Genomic DNA, 19,265 nt, shown 5'->3' on the forward strand with positions numbered 1-19,265 from the left:
GGAGGGGGTACAGAAGGGGATTCTCTGGCTCTAAGTGTCCCGAGAATAGTAGATTGTATACCCAATGCAATCTCATCTCCTGTCGTAAATTGGGCTTTTGATAGGGAGGAGGGTCTGCCCCTATGCAGCTTAGGGGGAGGGGGGAGTGGATAATATCAAGCCCGACATGGTCCTGGGCTTGTCGCTTGGATTTTGAGCGAGTCATGTACCCCGCAGAAGGGGGGCCTGATAGGTAGATGAAGATGGTGGGAGGGGGGAAGGCGAAGGCGAGGATGGAGCTAGTGAGAAGATGGGGCAAGCCGTAACTTGGCATGAGAGTGGAGTGGTGGCAGCAGGTTCTAAGATCAGACCCAAACCCAAATGAACACTAGATGGGTTCACGGAATGAAGACCAGAAGATGATCCAGATATAATGTAGTCAATTTGAGATGAGCAACAAGTGGAAGCGGAGATTAAGGGAGGATTCATACCCGACGAGGGAGAGCCCTCAGATGGCGCCTGTGGACGAGCTGGTGGAGGCGGTTGAGGATGGTGAGGAGGCCGGCCTCGCTTCTTCAGCTGTGGGGGTGCCATGGTCTTTTCTGATGGAGACTTCTGCTTTTCGGCCAGGTCCTCAATTGCAACCATATTTTGTGGTTCTGTAGATGCCTGACTCTGTGGTTGAACGTCCTGTGAGATGGGCGGTTGGGCCACCGCTTCCTGTACCGGGGACTGTTTTTGAGTCTTGCCTAATAGAGGACAGTCTTTATAGAGGTGTCCTACCTTGTGGCACCGCTGACATCGAAATGGCACACCCTCATAATCCAGCAGCTATCTCCTGGTGTTGTTCTGCCACTGAATGTCAATGTGTTCTAGTAAACCCTCCGAGAGATCCAGGTGTACCAAAATCCTGGCATAAGCCATCCGCCCCGAAGACTGAAATGAGCCATCATATGTAAGGTAAATTCCTAGGGCATTCCCAATCCGCTTGAAAACGTCCTCCATCCAGAAATGTAGAGGCAGTCCGAGAAGGCGAACCCATATAGGACCAGCATCAACCCGCTCCCGCTCCAGATCAAATAGAGGTGTCCATCTTCGAAGTAAAATAGGGGCCTGATCAATGTGCCAGACCGTGGATAGCACCTAGTTGGTATGCGCAAGACAACTGAAGTGCAAGGCAAACCACCCTTTTACAAATGTCTGTACCTTCGGGATGTCTTTCAGATGTTCTCCCCAGACCTCCAAGGCCCATTGTTGTAGCTTCTCCACACTATAATGTCGGCCGCGAACCCGACCCACAAGTACCTTTTTAGCTGTGTCCATAGAGTCCAGAAGTTGTGTGTCCTCTGTGAGGTTGAGGAGCACCGCACTGGACTGAAGCTTCAAACACCTTTTTTTCCTTGAAACCCCAAAAATCCTCGTAGCCGATGATTCCGGAGTCGAGGTAGGTTGAGTAGATTCCGAAGAAGGTGAAACCCTAATATTCTCGGCCGCCGTCGACGGAATGGATGCAAAGATCCCCGAGATAGGTCCAATTCCAGTATAATTCCCCAGAGGGGGAGTCGCAGTGTTCAGGGGAGCAGATAAAACGGGGCCTAGAACAACAGAGCCCAAGGGTCGTTCAGATGAGGGGATGCTAGCCACAGACGAAGGAGGGTTTTGGGTAGGTTCTCCTTCGAGAGATTGGCCGATAGGGTTAGACAGAGGGTCAGTGAAAGCCAGAGAGCGCGGCGAGAGTGGCTGGGTAATGAACTCAGGGGGAGAAGGGGCGTCCTCCGGAAGGGATACAGGCGGTATGCGGGAGCGAGAAATGGGAGGGAGGGCATCAATATCGTCGGTTAAATCAGACATGAACGGAAATAAGCCAGCTGCAGTGGTCCTGGTGGGTGTCTAGATGGGCACATCCTCCGAAGGATCCGCGAAATCGCCCAGCTCATCCATAACTGTCAAAATATTCCAATGACAGCTGCCAGAAGAGGACAAAAGCTAACTGCAAACGGTGAAGGTCAGTGAAATGGCTGAGGAGGTAAGAAGTAAACCGCAGCAGCAGGGGTTAAGTCGGTGGTGAAACCCAAATCCAAGGAGTGAGTGGGGAGAAACGGAAGGAAGATGACCTGTAAAGGATTACGGGGGCAGGCGCAAGCGAGCTTCAGTGGTTGTAGGATGCATGCACGTGCAGCATCTAAACCATAATCCGATCGCCATCTCCAGCAAAAGCATAAAGCTAAATGATAATGTTGTAAGAATTGAAGATTATATTTCTTAAAAATATTATAGTATAATTTTGAGTGGGATTTAGTTTCCAACAAATTTTAAGTTCAAACATTAAAGGGAGAGGTTTAACATGAAAATAGGTTTTAAGATAATTAAATTATCTTAATAATAACATCTCACTAATAAATAAATAATTTTTCTATTTAATAAAAGAATTACTTAAAACCTAAATTTAATTTATTTACAATATGTGTATATAATATTTTTGTTAATTGTTAACTTAAAAAATTTTGAACAAATTTTATCATTTATGTATTTCCACTATTACTATAAATAAAATATTCACAAAAAATAAATAAAATATGTTTTTTCCATACATGCTAACATGACTCCATAATTTCAAAGGAGAAGAGAATTCTAGGAGCAAAAAAGTAAATTACCTAGCTACCACTTAAGCTATAATCTTTTAACTTAATCACAGGATTTACCTCCTCTTTATAATAGAGATTTTTAATCTATAAATAAACTTTGTTGCATCACTATGAGCCAATATCATGGCTTATCAATACCACATGACGAAAAGATCATAACTTACTCCATATAACTCTTGTTCATATACATTTCTAATTAAACAATTTAATTAAAATGGTAGAAAAAACATAACTATTTTGGAGAAAAATCTCAACCACTCATTTCTATATATTAACATAAATATTTTAAAATATTTCATAAAAGTTTAATCTCTATCACTCATATAATTAATTATTAATAATAAATTCAAATTTTAAAAACCTTATTTTAAAATAAAAACACATATCTACAAAAAAAACCAATTAACTAAATTAAAATAAACTTTATAATTAAATTTCAATTTTAGAATTTACCATTTATTCTCCCCCTACCCTTATAGAATCATTCATAACGGTTTTTGCATCTCTATAAATCATTGTTCTAAAAAGGTCTTGGTAAAGATTTTATCAACTTCCTATCATTTTATATGAAACTGTGATTGTCTAATTTTATAACATAACGGTGGATGGTTTTAATGTGTGTTTTTTTATGATTTTGATGTGGTTTGTTTTACATGAAGCATAAGATATTTTTGTCATCACAATAATGTTCTCAAAATTAATAATAGTGGTGGTATGTTCTTGTGGTTGTTGTGGATCTTGTAAGATCCCTAGTGGGAGAACTAATTAAAGTGACAACTGCATATCCCTCTAAACTAGATGGATATCCCTCTAAACTAGATGGTGGGAGAACTAATTAATGTGACAACTATTATCTGCTTCTCATTACTCCAGCACACTCTCAAATTGAAGTGAAGAAAGATAACAAACGGTTGAATATTTTTATCATCCATTAAGCTAGTTCAAATCGAAATCCATGTAACTCAATATCTCAAGCTTGTTAATGGAAAATTAATTTATATGAAAATTTGAAATACCACTCGCACACATTAAACCCTTTTTGTTACCATTCAAGTTCATGCGAATCGTACATGAAAAAAAAATATTAGAGTCTCCACATGCGTATTGTATTGCCCACGTGTAGTGAGGTATATTTGGCCTTTTAATTAGGTGTGCATGTGTGCATATATATATATTTAATTTCATGCATGGTGTTAATAATATTGGAAATGTTAATCGGTCTGGAGTATGTCGTAAAATTGTTTTTGCTTGGCTAAGAGCTCGTCTTCCTCGGACGTAAGGAAACAGGTTAACGGCCCAAGACCCAGAGGCATCTGGCAGGAGTGAAAGCCTGCTCCCTTACGGACCACCAGCGGGTTATTACAGGTGGCGTGGTTTTCCTTGATAACAGTGATGAGTCAAACTGACATTTGCGGATAGCAGCCAGAGATGGTTGTCCTCACTGTTGGTTTGACACCTGAGTTTGATAAGTTTTGCCACCTTCAGAAAAAAAAAAAAAAAAAAAACAAAAAAAAAAAAAAAAAAAAAACAAAACAAAACAAAAAAAACAAAAACAAAAACAAAACAAAAACAAAAAACATTAGAAATGTTAATGAATTTTATTTCAAAAACATTGGAAATGTTAATGAATTTTATTTCAAATTTATCTAAAGAAAACTTCACATATTTAATTTGAAAGTTTATGTTTCCCACACTTAATTTCATCTCCATTAAATATATAATATCAAATTCTCACATCATCTCTACCCAAAATTTATCCAAATTTATCCATTAAACTTTTGTTATTACTTTGATACCATCAAAATAACTCTTATACTAAGCATTTTATTTTCAACACATTTGATATACAAGGTTGGCTCTTAGTTGCTTCTATTGAAACCATATTTAAAGAAATTACTATCAATCCTTCCATGTGAAGCACGAGGAGCCTAATCCAATCATTTTAATACATTTTTTGACTCGTAAATAAATGGTTCTTTACCTTCACATAGACTTCTTTATCTACATACGCATTTAGAAAGGTGGATTTTCCATCCATGTGAGATACAATCCACCTATTTTACATCTATTTGAGATACAATCCACCTATTTTGTGATGTTTGTACCAACATGGAATTTATTGTGTCAAATCTTACCATGAGGGTCGAGGTTTTATAACTATTTAGTCCTCCGTTTTTTTGGCAAAACACTTGGGAACAAATAATTCCTTATGCCATCCATATAATAAGATTATGATATTTTACTTTATAGATCCATTTGACACCAATTGCTTCTTTCGAGATTAAAGCAAGGAAATAGGAGTTTTATTGCTATCAATTTTATGATTTTGGACATACTAAAGCATGTGATTTAATTCAATTCTTAATATATTTCAATAAGCCTAGAAGAAATGAATGATGAAAGCATATGTCTTTAGAGCTTTCTCGGGACTAAGCCCCACATAGTATTGATGACTTTTTCTTCATTTATAACTCTGGTTAAATTAGCATTTTCATCACCATAATCAAAGTGGGTATGCTTCCTGGTATTGTATGGATGGAGTTGGAATCTTCCTCCTCTTATTCATAATATATTTCTTCAAAATGATGGTTGGATCTACTACTATAGATTTTGTAGCTTGATCAGTTAAAAGAAACAAGTGAATTTTATGGATGCCTCTTTGATTGCTAGGTAATCTTGCAACTTAAACCATATTCTAAAGGATTTTTTTTTGACATTATTGCTCTTTAACCTAGTTGTGGCTTTCCCATGCATAAAAGAGGTATTCCTATCCCATGATTTCAAGCATAAACTCTAGATTTAGGATTCCACATTTCTTCTTCAAAATTGAAGGCTTAATGAACTTGTGGTATAAGGCTCTTTCTTCTTCCTATCCTCGATTTCCATCTTAGCTAGAGATCTTTAAGTTGAGATTAAATTTGTGTTTTTTCTTTTCCAAGGAAGATGTAAGAGAACTTTTCCAAATCCTTATGGGTGACTTTCATGTCATTGAGTTTTTATTCCCTAATGCACCCACACTTTTAAATAGTCTCCATAAATTTTGGGATTTGGAGCCAGAGAGGGTTGAATCTAAATTGAAAAAGCCCAAAGTCTTAGGATAACAAAGCTTGAAGTGTGATTGGTTTGTGATAAGAGATATTTTATGGGATGATCTAAGAAGTTATGATATTATTGGCCAGATTGTCTAATTAATAGGGAAACTAAACACTAAACATGACACAATATCTCTGAAGTGGGAAATTTACCATATGTCCACCTACTCATTCATATTTATGCATATTTGTGCGAGTGGGATAATAGGGTTATGAAGTTTTCTTAGTAACTTAGTCTATTTTCTAGGCCTCCTTTCCCCTCAATCTAGTGAGAATGGGTTCCATGACAACATGTAAATCTTTTGTGGTGATCATTGAAGGTTGACCTATCATTTGTATGGTAGGTATATGACAATATGGGGATGGAGGATGTAGAAATGGAGGGATTTTAACAATGGCCCATGCAACATAAAATTGTCAACATTAGGCACAACCTCAACTACGTAGCTTTGATCAACCATGATTCTAGGTGTTCCTTCCACAAATCAAGCTATAGAACTTCAACCATGACAAATTATAAAAAAATTAACATCACACTATATGAGTATACATTGTGCATTCCTATAGAACGAAGAAAATAACATAAAATAAGTGTGCATTATTGCATGGTTTATAATAACCTTGCAAGTAAAATATTTGTTGATCAACATACCAGTTGTTGTCGCTGATAGATATAACCATCGGGTTGAGGAGAAGGGTCAGTTCCTAGGAAATCTTAGTGTCTCTTGAAGATAAATCGGTGTTGCTCAAGAGATAAATATAAAATGAGTTAAGTCTGGTTCAATTACCCTACTTAGAGGAAAATTCAATATACATATAAACAATATATCATTCAAAAGAGTAAATGTTCAGATCTGGTGGCCTACACACAGAGAATGTAGCTTAATTGGTTGTTACGGTAAAGGTGGAAAGAAGAAATATAAGAAAGAAACCCAGTGCAAAGGGATGGATATAAACATAATCCTATGCACTAAGTCCTAATAAAATCATGAAAAGATAAAGGAAATGAGGTGCAAAAGTGATGGAGTTTGTTTTAAGGCTTTCAACTCAATATCTCATAGGTACTCTCTGCTATATCATAGCATAGGTAAATATGAAATCTCATAGGTACCATCTTCTTTCACATAGCATAGGTAAATCTGCAATCTCACAAGTACCGTATGCTACAACATAACATAGGTAAATCTGCGACCTAATATTGAATCCAACAACTACATTTACACAATTTCTAGAGAATAAAAACACACATTAAATGACACAAAGAGGTAGAACACGTACTACATATCCCAATGCTTGGAATTAATATAAACTTCTTCATTAATCTTCAAGAATGAAAATACATCTCACATGCCCAAACTTGCGAAATTTGCAGAACAATTACAACCTCCAGAACTGGAAAATCACATCTTTATAATGAGTTTTTCATCCCATTTTATAGGGAGAACCAAAATAAGAACAACTTACAAAAATATATTTGGATGCTACCACTGTATGAACTACACAATTGTCTGAGTGTGCAACTAGCCTAACTATCCTAATGATTACATAACATACTTGATTCTTTTATTGAAAATGAAATATTAATAACATTGCATAAATGACATGACTATGTCATGACTTCCACAACAAAATATCTCCATTGTTGATTCCTTTGATCTCCTAAGGTGGGCCCAGGCTCCATTATCTAGGTTCATGGTGGGTTGATGGTCAGGCCACGCCTCTGCCATTGTATTCCTTCCACGGTTACTTGCAAATTCCCATGTTGTTTTCTCCCTCTAACTGCTTAAATTGCCCCTTTTTGGAGTTTTCCTCTCTTGTATGGTTCTTCCTCTCACCCATTTGGATCAAAATCCCTGGTTGTACTAGTTGATGGTTGAATGGATTCAAGCACAGGAGTAGCAATAGAGGGACATTGTTGGCAAAAAACAAATTTGATATTTCAATGACTAGCATGTGACAGAAGTATAGGTTGGGAACACAATGGAGTGACACATGGATGGGGAGATGGTGTGGAGAAGTTTGTGAAGGACACGTGGAGCCATGGTGTTGGATGAGGAGTGGAGGGGGGAGGCCCTCAGAACTACAAAAATCACGCTTACTTTCTTACGTTATTTTTGTGTTAGCACATTCCTAGTGGGTGTGGTCCCCCTACTCATGCGGGGTGAATGAACAAGGTTAGGAGAAGGGCTCGAGCCCCCCAGTGCGAATCTTGGTCGTTGATCTACCATACCCAATAATTGACCTTGACCATTCTGGGGGTCAACATTGGCTTATCTACAATGCTAGTTACCCCACCGAAATGCTTTCCAGGACTAAGCGATCTTAGAAATAAAGGTGATATGCCTGCTATTTGCTCGTATGTTAGTTGTTTCCATTCAATATGGAGGTGAGGCCCATTCCTTCTGTCTTTTTCCAAAGTCCTTTGCATTATTCCTCCAGGATACACTATCGGGTGGACCCTGTCAACTTAGTTTCATCCCACACTTCACTTCTGCGCCATATATGTTTCCTCCGGGGTGTTATTATTAGGTGGCCCCACCCACTCCTTTATATCATAGAGCTCAAATTTATTTAAAACTTAACATTCCGCCAAGGTAACTTTGTCTGGGAAAGCCCACCATGTGGGTTCCACCTGTGGCCAATAGAGTGGCTTTATGATATTAACGTGTCAGCCATGTCTACCAGGAGCTTTGCGTAGAGGCTTTGCTAGCGTTGCCACCGAGTTTGGTACTTAATCGAACTTTGGCTATGCTCCAAAGGCTCCTCCAAATTCCCTTTAGTTCTGCAATATTTGGCTTGTGGTCACCAACTTTTATTGGCTCTATCTCATGATCCAGTAGGCCATTTTCAATATTTTGGATACCATTGGAAAGCTCTTCTAGATCAATTTCTAGTCGAGTGAGTTTGATATGGTCTTTGAGCTCGTATTCTTCCATAAAAGTGGCTTCAAACTTTGTTATTATTTGCACGAATCCTCCTGAACTCTTCTTCAAATTCCCCCTTGAATATGCCTCAGCCTTGATTTTATTTTTTAATCCCATTTTATTTTTCTGGACGTTTCAATCCCTCCCTGCATATAAGAACAAATCTCCTCTGCTATATGGAAGAATAAAAGGGAGGATGAGGAGGTTACAACATCTGCTCTAATTGGGGATAAGGCCTTGCTGGCAAGACATTGAGAACCTACAAACTAGTAGCCTTGTTGGGCATGGAGTCAGAAATATATTGAATCTGTAAAACTAGAAAATGTCCTTAAACTTTATTTAAAGGAAGTATTCTCCTTATAAAAACTAAAATGTAGAACTATAACTTCTAAAAACTAGAAATTGAATGCTCACGTAATGAGATTATTTATGTACAACTCCTACTTCTCCTACTCATGTATAGGGGTTAATTCACTTGAGTGAAGTCAACCTTCTAATGATACCAGCCCAACATCTGAGTACTGGACCTTATGCCACTATGCTCTTGAAAGTCAACAATTAAAACATGCATGCACGACATGGAAACCTAAAAAAAATAAAATTGGCACATACCTCGGAACTGATGTATGTTGTTGTCCAAAAAAAGATGCCATGTAGTCAGTTATTGGGTCACAAAATGGATGGAAGAAAAATTTGGTTGATTCATTTTCTTGGACATTTCTTTGTGTGGATGTTTTTGCATAGGGTAGCCACATTTACTACTCGACTCTTCAACTTTAGGATCTTCTTGAGAAATTTGTTGTCGGTAATCTTCTTCCACTTGCTTGTAGCCAAATCCTTTTGAAAATATGCAACAATCTCGTCCTCCTTTGAATCATATGAATCATAGATTAGATAATCTTCATCAACTTTATTACCAGCTTCTTGAACTTCAAAAATAGAGATAGGCATAAACATGGGCAAGTAAAATTGATTGACAACTACTGATATATACCCAAAAGAATAAATTGTCTTTATTTGTTGGGAATCATTTCCTTATTGTGGTTGCCTTTGGCATATGATCATACCTTGTTCTCCATCTAAAGGATGTAAGTCATAAACTGGAGTCTCTCTGTTAACCCCATTGTCAACTTCCTCTATTTGTATAGCTTCCCATGATTGGGACTGTTGTTTTTATGAAACAACCAACTCCCCATATGAGTCATACAAATCATATAAACGAGAACCATCAAATTCAACAAAATAAGATCTCTGAGGGTTTGTTTGTAGCTTAACAATGTCTCCTTCTTCCTTTTCTTGATTGTTGGGTAGCGCTTCTTGATGCAGGTTTATGTTTTCTTGGAGTTAGGATCCACAAATATCTTCACCGGCATCATCAGTCTTAGAAATATTTTTAATATTAAAATGTTCATAGCAATCTTAAAACAAATAATTTGGTGGATATAAACATTTTTAAAAATAACTAAATGCTATGTGAAAACTCTTCAAAGAAGATATGCTTCCATGAGGTAGAGTTTTGTACCAAGTCTTAACGTCCTTTTTTGAAGAATACATGAACAACTTCATCTTCACATCTTCATGAACAATACCTTGTTTCTCTAGGAATTCATGAAAGTCCTTGAGGTACTGGGTTGGGCTTTCACATGAACTTCCACTAAATGTAGGAAAGCACCTATACCATTCTTGAACTAGAGGTACATGATTAGGATAACCAACAACAAAAGAAAAATATAATGGGGAATTTTTTTTGGCTAAGAATGAAAGAAGAGCCATTTTGAAACCCCTTTAGGTGAGAGATATCAACCCACACTTCCTTTTCTCACGAGACAAAGGAATACACAAATTTTTACCCAGGGAAATATATTCTGATTCGATCCCCGACAATGGTGCCAGAAGATGTTGTCACTCCTAGAGACAACCCTCAGGTTGAGGAGAAGGGTCAGTGCCTAGGACATATTAATGTCTCTTGAAGATAAATTAGTGTTTCTCAAGAGATAAATGTAAAATAAGTTAAGTCTGGTTTAATTACCCTAATCAGAGGAAAATTCAATATATATATATAAATAATATATCATTCCTAAGAGTAAATGTTCAGATTTGGTGGCATACACATAGAGAATGCAACTTGATTAGTCGTTGTAGTAAAGGTGGAAAGAAGAAATATAAGAAAGAAACCTAGTGAATAGGGTTGGACAAACACAAAATCCTATGCAATAAATCCCAGTAGAATCATGAAATATTAAGGAAATGAGGTGCAGAAGTCATGGAGCACATTTTAAGGCTTTCAACTCAATATCTCATAGGTACTATCTGCTATATCATAACATAGGTAAATATGCAATCTCATAGGTACCATCTTCTTTCACATAACATAGGTAAATCTGGAATCTCATGGGTACCATCTACTACAACATAACATAGGTAAATATGTGACCAAAGATTGAATCCATCAACTACAATTATACAATTTATGAAGAAGAAAAAAACACATGAAGTGACACATAGAGCTAGAAAACATACTACATATCCCAATTCTTGGAATCACTAGAAATTACTGCATTAATCTTCAAGAATGAAAATACATCACGCAGGCCCTGCTACCACTCAAACTAGCAAGGGGACCTAAAAGGGACCCCTAAAGGGACAACTTCTAGATTAAGGGAAACAATGGAGACTTGGCCCACTGTCACCTCAGCTAAGATTCGCTACTCTTTATGTATTTTCATCGATGGGAGGAGACCTGGTGTATAGAAAATCACTTGTGAAGGATAAGTTAGCAAATGGATGTGAAGTAACCTTAATTATCCTTTTCCTAGATGGAGGTTAAGAATGGAGCTTCCTTGCTCTTCAAGCAAGGTACAAATATTTCTAGAAGAAGGAGATGAGTACTTAAGGGCTAGGTTGAGGGAATATGACTTGTAAAGGAGTTTCCTAATCCCTAAAATCCGTATTGAACTTGGTTTTCCAAGTGGTTCTTGAAGAATTAACTTTTTAAAGGTATGGGACCAAGTTGACCTAGCCTAAGTTAAGGGGAGGGAGTTTAGCAGCCAATGATGATCTTAACCTAGACAAAGAAGGGGAAAGGATCAAAACAAAAGTTTCCACTTAAAGGTGTCAAATTGATCCAATGAGGTACTAGCCTAGGGAACATTAGAGAAAATTATGATATTAGAGCTAGGGATTGGGATATCTCATGTTCCCACTGTCAGAATTTTTGGGTGTGGAGCCTGATTATCTTCTTTATTTAGAGGTATCGCCGCATTGGACCCCAGTTGGTAATGTGGCAGCAACACTGCTCGTAAGTTTATGCCACCAGGGGGGTCTAGGGAGGGTGACGACGATTATTTGGAGCGCCACACCCCCCCCCCCCCCCTCGATGGGGGATCAGGGGCAGTGCCCTCGAAGCTAAAAAACGATGTAAAATTGCCTTGTAAAATGTTGTAATTTCATATTCAATCTGGGCCTTCATTAGGCAGAGATATGATGGTAGAAGCTATGTTTAATTTAGGGTTTTTTTCCCTAGAAGGAAACCCCTCGCTATATATGAGGGAATTGTATTGCGTCTATGTAGATCTGTATTCTAAGTGAGAAAGAGAGAGGAGATTGTGTGAGAGCAAAGATGGAATTATAGCGGATCTGTTGTAGGTTGTATCTCTTCAGTTTGCTGGATAATATAAAAGGAAGGACTGGCTGTTTCTTCGTGGATGTAGCCCAAATTGGGTGAACCACGTATATCTGTGTTTCTCTTGTTTTATGTGTTTTCTATGTTTATATTTCTGCAATATATTTTATGTGTTCCATTGCTATGTAATATATGATTTTCTAACAGAAATTTCTTCAAATTTGGAGGATACCTTGAGGACACACTGACACAGTAGAGGCTAAGCAATCGAACATTTTCTATGGCCACTTTATTGGGAAAGTGATGCCTTAGGTGACCCAACTTGGCTAGACTTAGAGAAGGGGAAAGGTGAAGAAAAATGGTTTTTTGAGTGACCACGTATTGGTAGATCAATGCCTAATACCTTGGGGAGAATGGAGTCTAGGAGAATGATGAAAAGGGACTTTGTTTCTCGGTCAAGGAGGCATCAAGGACTACTTTGCTTGACCTTTAGGGCAAGAAGAAGTGACCTCAAAGCTTTATACTTCACTTTGAAAAAAAAAAGATGTGATCAAGGTAGATATTGGTGGCCACCCACCTATTCCACTTTGACCCCCACCATTGTTTCTTTCAATTTTTTAGTTTCCTTAATTGTAGCAGAATTTACTATTTTTGGCAGTTTTTCGGGTCTTGAACTTCTGGAGCCATTTTGAGGCCCTAAACAATATTTTTTGGAAAAAGGCAAATTTAAGACTTCAATTACATTTGCAGTCAAAAGTTATATTCCTCTAATAGATATTTCTAATGAGGAATCGTGCATACCAAACGAAGACCGTATGCCAAAGTTATGACCTCAGGAAGTTGATGTACCAATTTATCTAAACGAGGCCCATACTTTTGGCGCTTCATCTGCTAGGGTTATATTTTTGGATGTTTAGGGTTTTCCATTATTTCTCAATAATAAATAGGCCTTCGAGCCTCATTGTAACACAGTTCATAGGCATGTAGCTGCCACATTTGTTCTTAGAGATAAGCTACCATCGCCCGAGCTAGTTTATTTCCATTTCTGTAGGTAAGCATATTTCAGTTCTTTGATATTAATGAAATGAAATTTTATTTCTATTTCACCTCTATGTTAATGTGTATATTTGTATTTTTTTACATTCTTGCATAAGTATAGATCAGTGGTATTAGAGTAGTCTGCCTTTTCTCTGTTTTTCTTTGCATGTCCCGAACGACGTCAAGGTATAAGGAGTTAGTGCTCGAACTAGTTGAACCTTTGCAAGACCAGCCTCGCAAACCTTGAAGACCTCCCATGGCGGAAGAAAAGAAATATGAGGGGGAAGGAGATCCTTTCAAAATATTGCTCGAGGAAGCCCTCGAGTGATAGAGGAATGCGATGATGGATAAGTTTTCCTAGTTCCTTCGGAAACTACCCACAAGGGACATATTCATCCAGTAGCCACTCTAAAGGGAATCTGAAGCAAGGGAAAGGCACCCCCAAACCGCAGAACAAAGGACAAAGCCAAGGTGGGATGACCTAGGAAAACTCACCGAAGCCACAAGAAAAGAACAACACCACGAAGATAAACAAGGACAAAGGGAAATGGTGTGAGTTCCATAAGAGCCCCACCCACAACACAAGTGAGTGTTGAGCCAAGCAAGGTGGCCGAGCTGAAGACTTCTGCATCAGTTGCACGTTCCAACTCTAAGCTAGAAACTGAAAAGGGGAATAAAAAAGGGAAGTATATTATCGATGCGGAGCCTAGTGCCACTGTTGCCACCACCAACATCCAAAAGGATGAGCTTGAAGATACAGAGGAGGGGGGTCGACTCTTCCACTCACATATGTGGGTGAAGGGTTCTCCTTTGCAGTTCATTGTCGATAGCGGAAGCCAAAATAACCTCATTTAATTGGAGGTCGTGAAGTGGTTGGGCCTACTGACCACACCACACCCACAATCATACACCATCGGGTGGTTTCACCAAGGGCGAGATCTCCACGTCAGCCAACAACGTTGCCTTCCCTACAATGTCAAGCCTTTCAAAGATGAGGTACTATGTGATGTTGATCCTCTTGAAGTTTGTGATGTATTGTTAGGCCAACCATGTGGAAGCAGAATGGTGTGTACGTGTCTAGGCCTCACACTGTTATTATTACTTTGGGAAATAAGTTGTACATGATACCATAAGTAGCACCACCTACCACCATTTATTTGATCACTGTGAAGCAGTGTAGTAAGATCATTTCCCATACTAAGAAATTTGTTTTCCTTGTGATTCACCCTTAGGGAAATAAGAAGATTGTGGCCACGACCTCCAGACAGGGCTCCTCTGCACGACAACATCAATTGGAAAAGGTTGTGAAGTAGTAGAGGGACATATTCACCTCACCCACAGGGGTACCTCTACATGGTCAAGTCATGCACTCCATCGATCTAACCTCTGGCACACTGCTACCCAAGGGATTGATCTATCAACGCTTTGTTCTAGATAATAATGAAATTAAGAGGAATATTTAGGAGTTGTTGCAGAAAGGGCACATCAGGTCAAGTTCATCACCCTATGGGAGCCCAATCGTGTTGGTATAGAAGAAGGATAGAAATTGGAGACTTTGCATTGGCTATCGGGCACTGAACAACATCATTGTATGGAATAGGTATCCAATCCCTTTGATTGATGATTGTTGGTGGCTAGATTTGCATACTTTTATTTACCTTTTACCCTATCCTTTTTATTCATTTCACTCCTATAGTGGTTAATTGATATCTTAAAATACACAGGTATACCTCTTGTCATGTCTTTATGGGTTATTCTTCAATGAAGCATAGTCTTAGTGGATTATTACCTAAGTGATTTTCTAATTTAGTTATTTCTACAGATTTAAAGGGAGAAAGACCAGGATCGTGACTCATTGCATGGTACCATCAAAGCTGGCAGTTCTATCCTTGGAAACTGGCTGCAACGGTGAATCAATATTTCGATTGACATACTGCTATATTTTACATTTTGTTTTGCTCGGGAAACCACCAGGTAATTAAAGGCAGACAATGTCATGATTCTAGGAGGTGTATTATTGATAATTTGTATAAATCAGAGTCTAGGCTGTGAAAGCTATCATTGTTTTAGGTCATTAAGGTTACAGACAATTGCTCTAACTTTGAGTCTGTAACAACACACTTGTAATATTCCTTTAATTTATGACAGTTTGATCTTCTGGGCATATCATGATTTGTTGATCTCGCCACAACCATGATCAGGGAGCTGGGCCCACTCTCTTGACCAGGTTCTGCTGGATTAGATGTGCGGTAGGTTTATTTTCGTAAGTTAATTATTGTTGTCAATGTTTATCAGTGTGTTGTTATGAGTCCTTCTTGCTATTACTCTTATTTCTGTTACAATTATTATTTGTTGTACTTTATTTGTTGTTACAATATTGCTTGCTATTACACATTGATGAATTTATAGTTAATGATCAATGCTGGGTAGGGAAACTATGGCCTACACATATAGTGCACAATAGCCTTGAAACAAGAGGTAGAGCCCTGGGTTGACAATTAAATTTGGATTTGGTGAATTTCATGATTCATGTTTAGACATCAACATTTTGAAGCCGTTGTTGGGGACACTATCAAAGGTGTGAAATTATAACTAGTATTGACCATATGACTAATATCTCATCCTAGGTATGGAAGCTTAGACCTTGCTATAGGTTTTTATTGTTAGATCGTTTGGTTGTTTGGTTTCTTTCAATACTTGCTTTTTATAGGACTAGTCTCTCATCCCGGGGAAGGAAGCTTACACCTTAATCCAGGACCTGAGTGTTAGATGGTTTGGTTTTTTGGTTTCTTTCTTTACTTTCTTTTTGTAGGATTAACCTCTCGTCCTAGGGAAGGAAATTTTTATCGCCTTGCTCCAGGTCTGGAGTGTTATAGACATTTTTGGGCACTGCAACCCTGATCATACATGTCCATAAACCAAGGGCTCCTAAGTCCTTAAAAGTGTTGCTTCACACCCTAAAGGAACTAGGTCAGCTGATTACATCATCTCCCAGAAGTTCTCCACAGAAAACTGCTCAGAACTGGTCAAAGCTGGACCATACAGACTGCCCAGTGTAGAGGGTTCGATGCATCTCACCTGCTCAGTGTAAAAAGTGCGATGCATACTGGAAAGCCCTTCTGTAGGGTGCGATGGGCGAGAGTAGACAAATGGCAGAGACAGTTTGCAAGGTGGATCGTCATGGAATCTTCCAGAAACTTCTCTTGTGACACTTGCCTCTCTGAATTCGCCCAGGGATGAGTAAGAGATCATCAATCTCCAAGTGGAATCAAGAAATATCAGAGAGAGGACACTAATCAAAATCCCAGAAGCTGACTCACCCCCTGCAATCATCTATATATGGATCCCTCATCCCAGAGATCCAGAGGCTGGAATTTTGTATCTTGTAAGGAAGTGTTGTTGGTTTCTTGGTGGAATATCATAGTGTTGGGTGATCTAAGCTTTTCATGAGGTGAAGAAGGGCTTTCATGCTGGGAGGATGACGCTGGGTCAGAATAATTGGTTGTAATCCTCTTTGCTATTCTTGATATTAATAAAGCTATTTGATTTTTCCTCCACATTCTTGTATGTTTGATGATATATGCATTTGTGTGGTCAATATATATCTGGTCCTATATTGTTTATGGTTATAGATCTCTGTTCTTCAATAGTGTTATGCTGCTTTGATTCCACAGGCGCTCTTTGAAGCTGGGTAGATGAAGGAAAAGCGACAAGGATCTGTCAGAAGGGAGAGGAACCAAGCAAGGAACCAAACACAAGACTGAGGTTGGTGTCCTTTGTTCCCCTCTTATCTACTTCTCATAAAGGAAAGCGAAAGTAGTTTTATTTTGTTTGTTTCTAAGATAGCTACCAGTCTTAGTGGGACTAGCAGCTCCGAGTGGACACTAGATTTCCCGATAACATGGAGCTTTAGATTGCTTGTTTTGATTTTTAAGTGTTTCTCTCTCATCATGGGAAGGGAAGTTTTATTTTCGCCCTGTTCGAGGTCCTGAGTTTGATTTTTGTGATTTGATTATTTTATTTCTTTTGATTTCCTTAGGGGCCTCTCTCTCATCCTAGGGAGGGAATTTCTTATCCTGTTCTAGGTCTTGATATTTTAATTTGCTTGAATGTTTCCCTTTTATTTCATGATTGTATGAATAGAGACACCAATAAAAGGGGCAGAGGCAGACCCCCGAAAAGAAAAGGGGTTGATTTGGGTAGAAAAACTTACATCCAAGAGATTATCTCAAGGACTGAGTTTGGAGCATCATCACAAGTTGTTACTAGGGTAAGGTCTCATACGAGATCTGGAGGATAGTCAGTTTCACAACCAAAGCCTCCTCTAATAGCATAAGTGCAATTCAGGGAAGAAGTAGCAAGCAGAGGATCTTAGGAACTGCATATTGCAAGTTCACAGGAAGAATATTTAAGGGAATTATTGGAACCATTTGATCAAGGGAGTGATGTTAAACAACTTACACCACCTATTATAGAACAACCAGAGCTAGAACCTATTAAAATTCCGAGAAATTATTTGCAGATATTCATGGCTTCGACAACTTATTCAATTCAATTTCCAATTGGGGATATTAGAGGTGATGCACCAATGAAGCCTATTTCTTTGACAACACTACCTAATTTCCATGGCCTCATTTTTGAGGACCCAAACACATTCCTTTTTGAATTTGAAGTTGTTTGTCGGGGATATGATTATATTTATGATGCTCAAACATTAAATATATTCCCTCCTACCTTGAAGGGTAGAACTTTGAGATGGTTTATGGGTTTAGGAGGAAAATCCATTATGACAGGGGACGATATGAAGTTGATTTTCCTTAAGAAATATTAGGACTACTGCAAATCCCAGATGCAAAGGAAGAAATTTTAAAGATTATGTAGAAAGAGGATGAGAATATGGAATATTTTGTGGAACGTTTTCAATATAGTTTGTAGAGATAGGGCCATAGTGACTTGGACAAGAATATTTTGAAGATTATACTTCTCAAAGCACTGAGGGAGGAATATCTGGAGCTATTGAGAGTAGTAGGGAAAAGAGAAATATCAAAGGAGGAATTTGATGCCATCTGTGAATTATGCATCTAGTGTTCACGAGGGGCCACGAGATAAAGGTAAGGAATCCAAACTCTCAAAACATCCAGCAGTGGAGTTACAAAGGCTGAAATTGGGAATCTACTGAATTGATATCCTGAGTACATTATCATTGCAGCTAGATGTGTTGCAGGTGAAGCAAAATAAAATAGAAGCAGAGAAGGCCATGTCTATTTTCTTCCCCGAATGCAGGAAGAAGCACCTATTGAAGGAATGTCTATTAAATTCTATGGAGACTTGTGCGATATGTGAATAGGGTCATTCCACTAGTCCTTGTCTGTATCTTCCTGGGTTGAAGGCAATATTTCAGGGGATGAATGAAGAAATAGATTATAATTATTTCATAGGATCAAGGAAACCGTGGCAACCACGACTGCTGAACATGAATCAAGGTATGCCTCAAGACCCAACTCAGTATTTTAATAATTTGAATTCTGGTCAGCAACCTGTACCTTTTTCACCTTCTTGGCCATAGTCTTACCGATACCCAATTCCTTAGCAACCTTGGTATCCTCCATTTGGTCCAAATTCTTCATGGTCCCAAAATTGGTGCGGACCTCCTCTTCCTCCTTCTGTACAATTCTCCCAACCTGTACCACAACAGCAGCTACATCTACTTGTTAATGCGCCCACTAGTAATCCTCCTCTTTGTCCCTAACTACATGCCCAACCTAATTTGAATCCAAATAACAAAGGGGCCCAATAGGTTGAGACACTCAACCTCCCTACGTATAGTATTGCCATTATGGAATGTAATGAACTAAATCTTCGATCTGGTCAGGTGGTCAATACTCAGACTTCACCTGTAATTGTTGAACATATCGATGATGAAGTCTTAGAACCAGAACAAAGAACGATATGGGATGAGCCAACA

The 19,265-nt window shown here is 38.5% G+C and overlaps 1 pseudogene; it reads left to right on the top strand.

Moving 5' to 3' along the window:
• The first annotated feature begins 1,938 nt into the window (after positions 1-1,938).
• Positions 1,939-19,265, top strand: part of LOC149216667 (gamma-glutamylcyclotransferase 2-3 pseudogene) — a 59,015-nt pseudogene continuing 41,688 nt past the window's right edge.

This window comes from Pinus tabuliformis, chromosome 1_1 (assembly GCF_031772625.1).
Source record: "Pinus tabuliformis cultivar Carrire ecotype Pingquan chromosome 1_1, CPIR1, whole genome shotgun sequence".
Taxonomy (NCBI): domain Eukaryota; kingdom Viridiplantae; phylum Streptophyta; class Pinopsida; order Pinales; family Pinaceae; genus Pinus; species Pinus tabuliformis.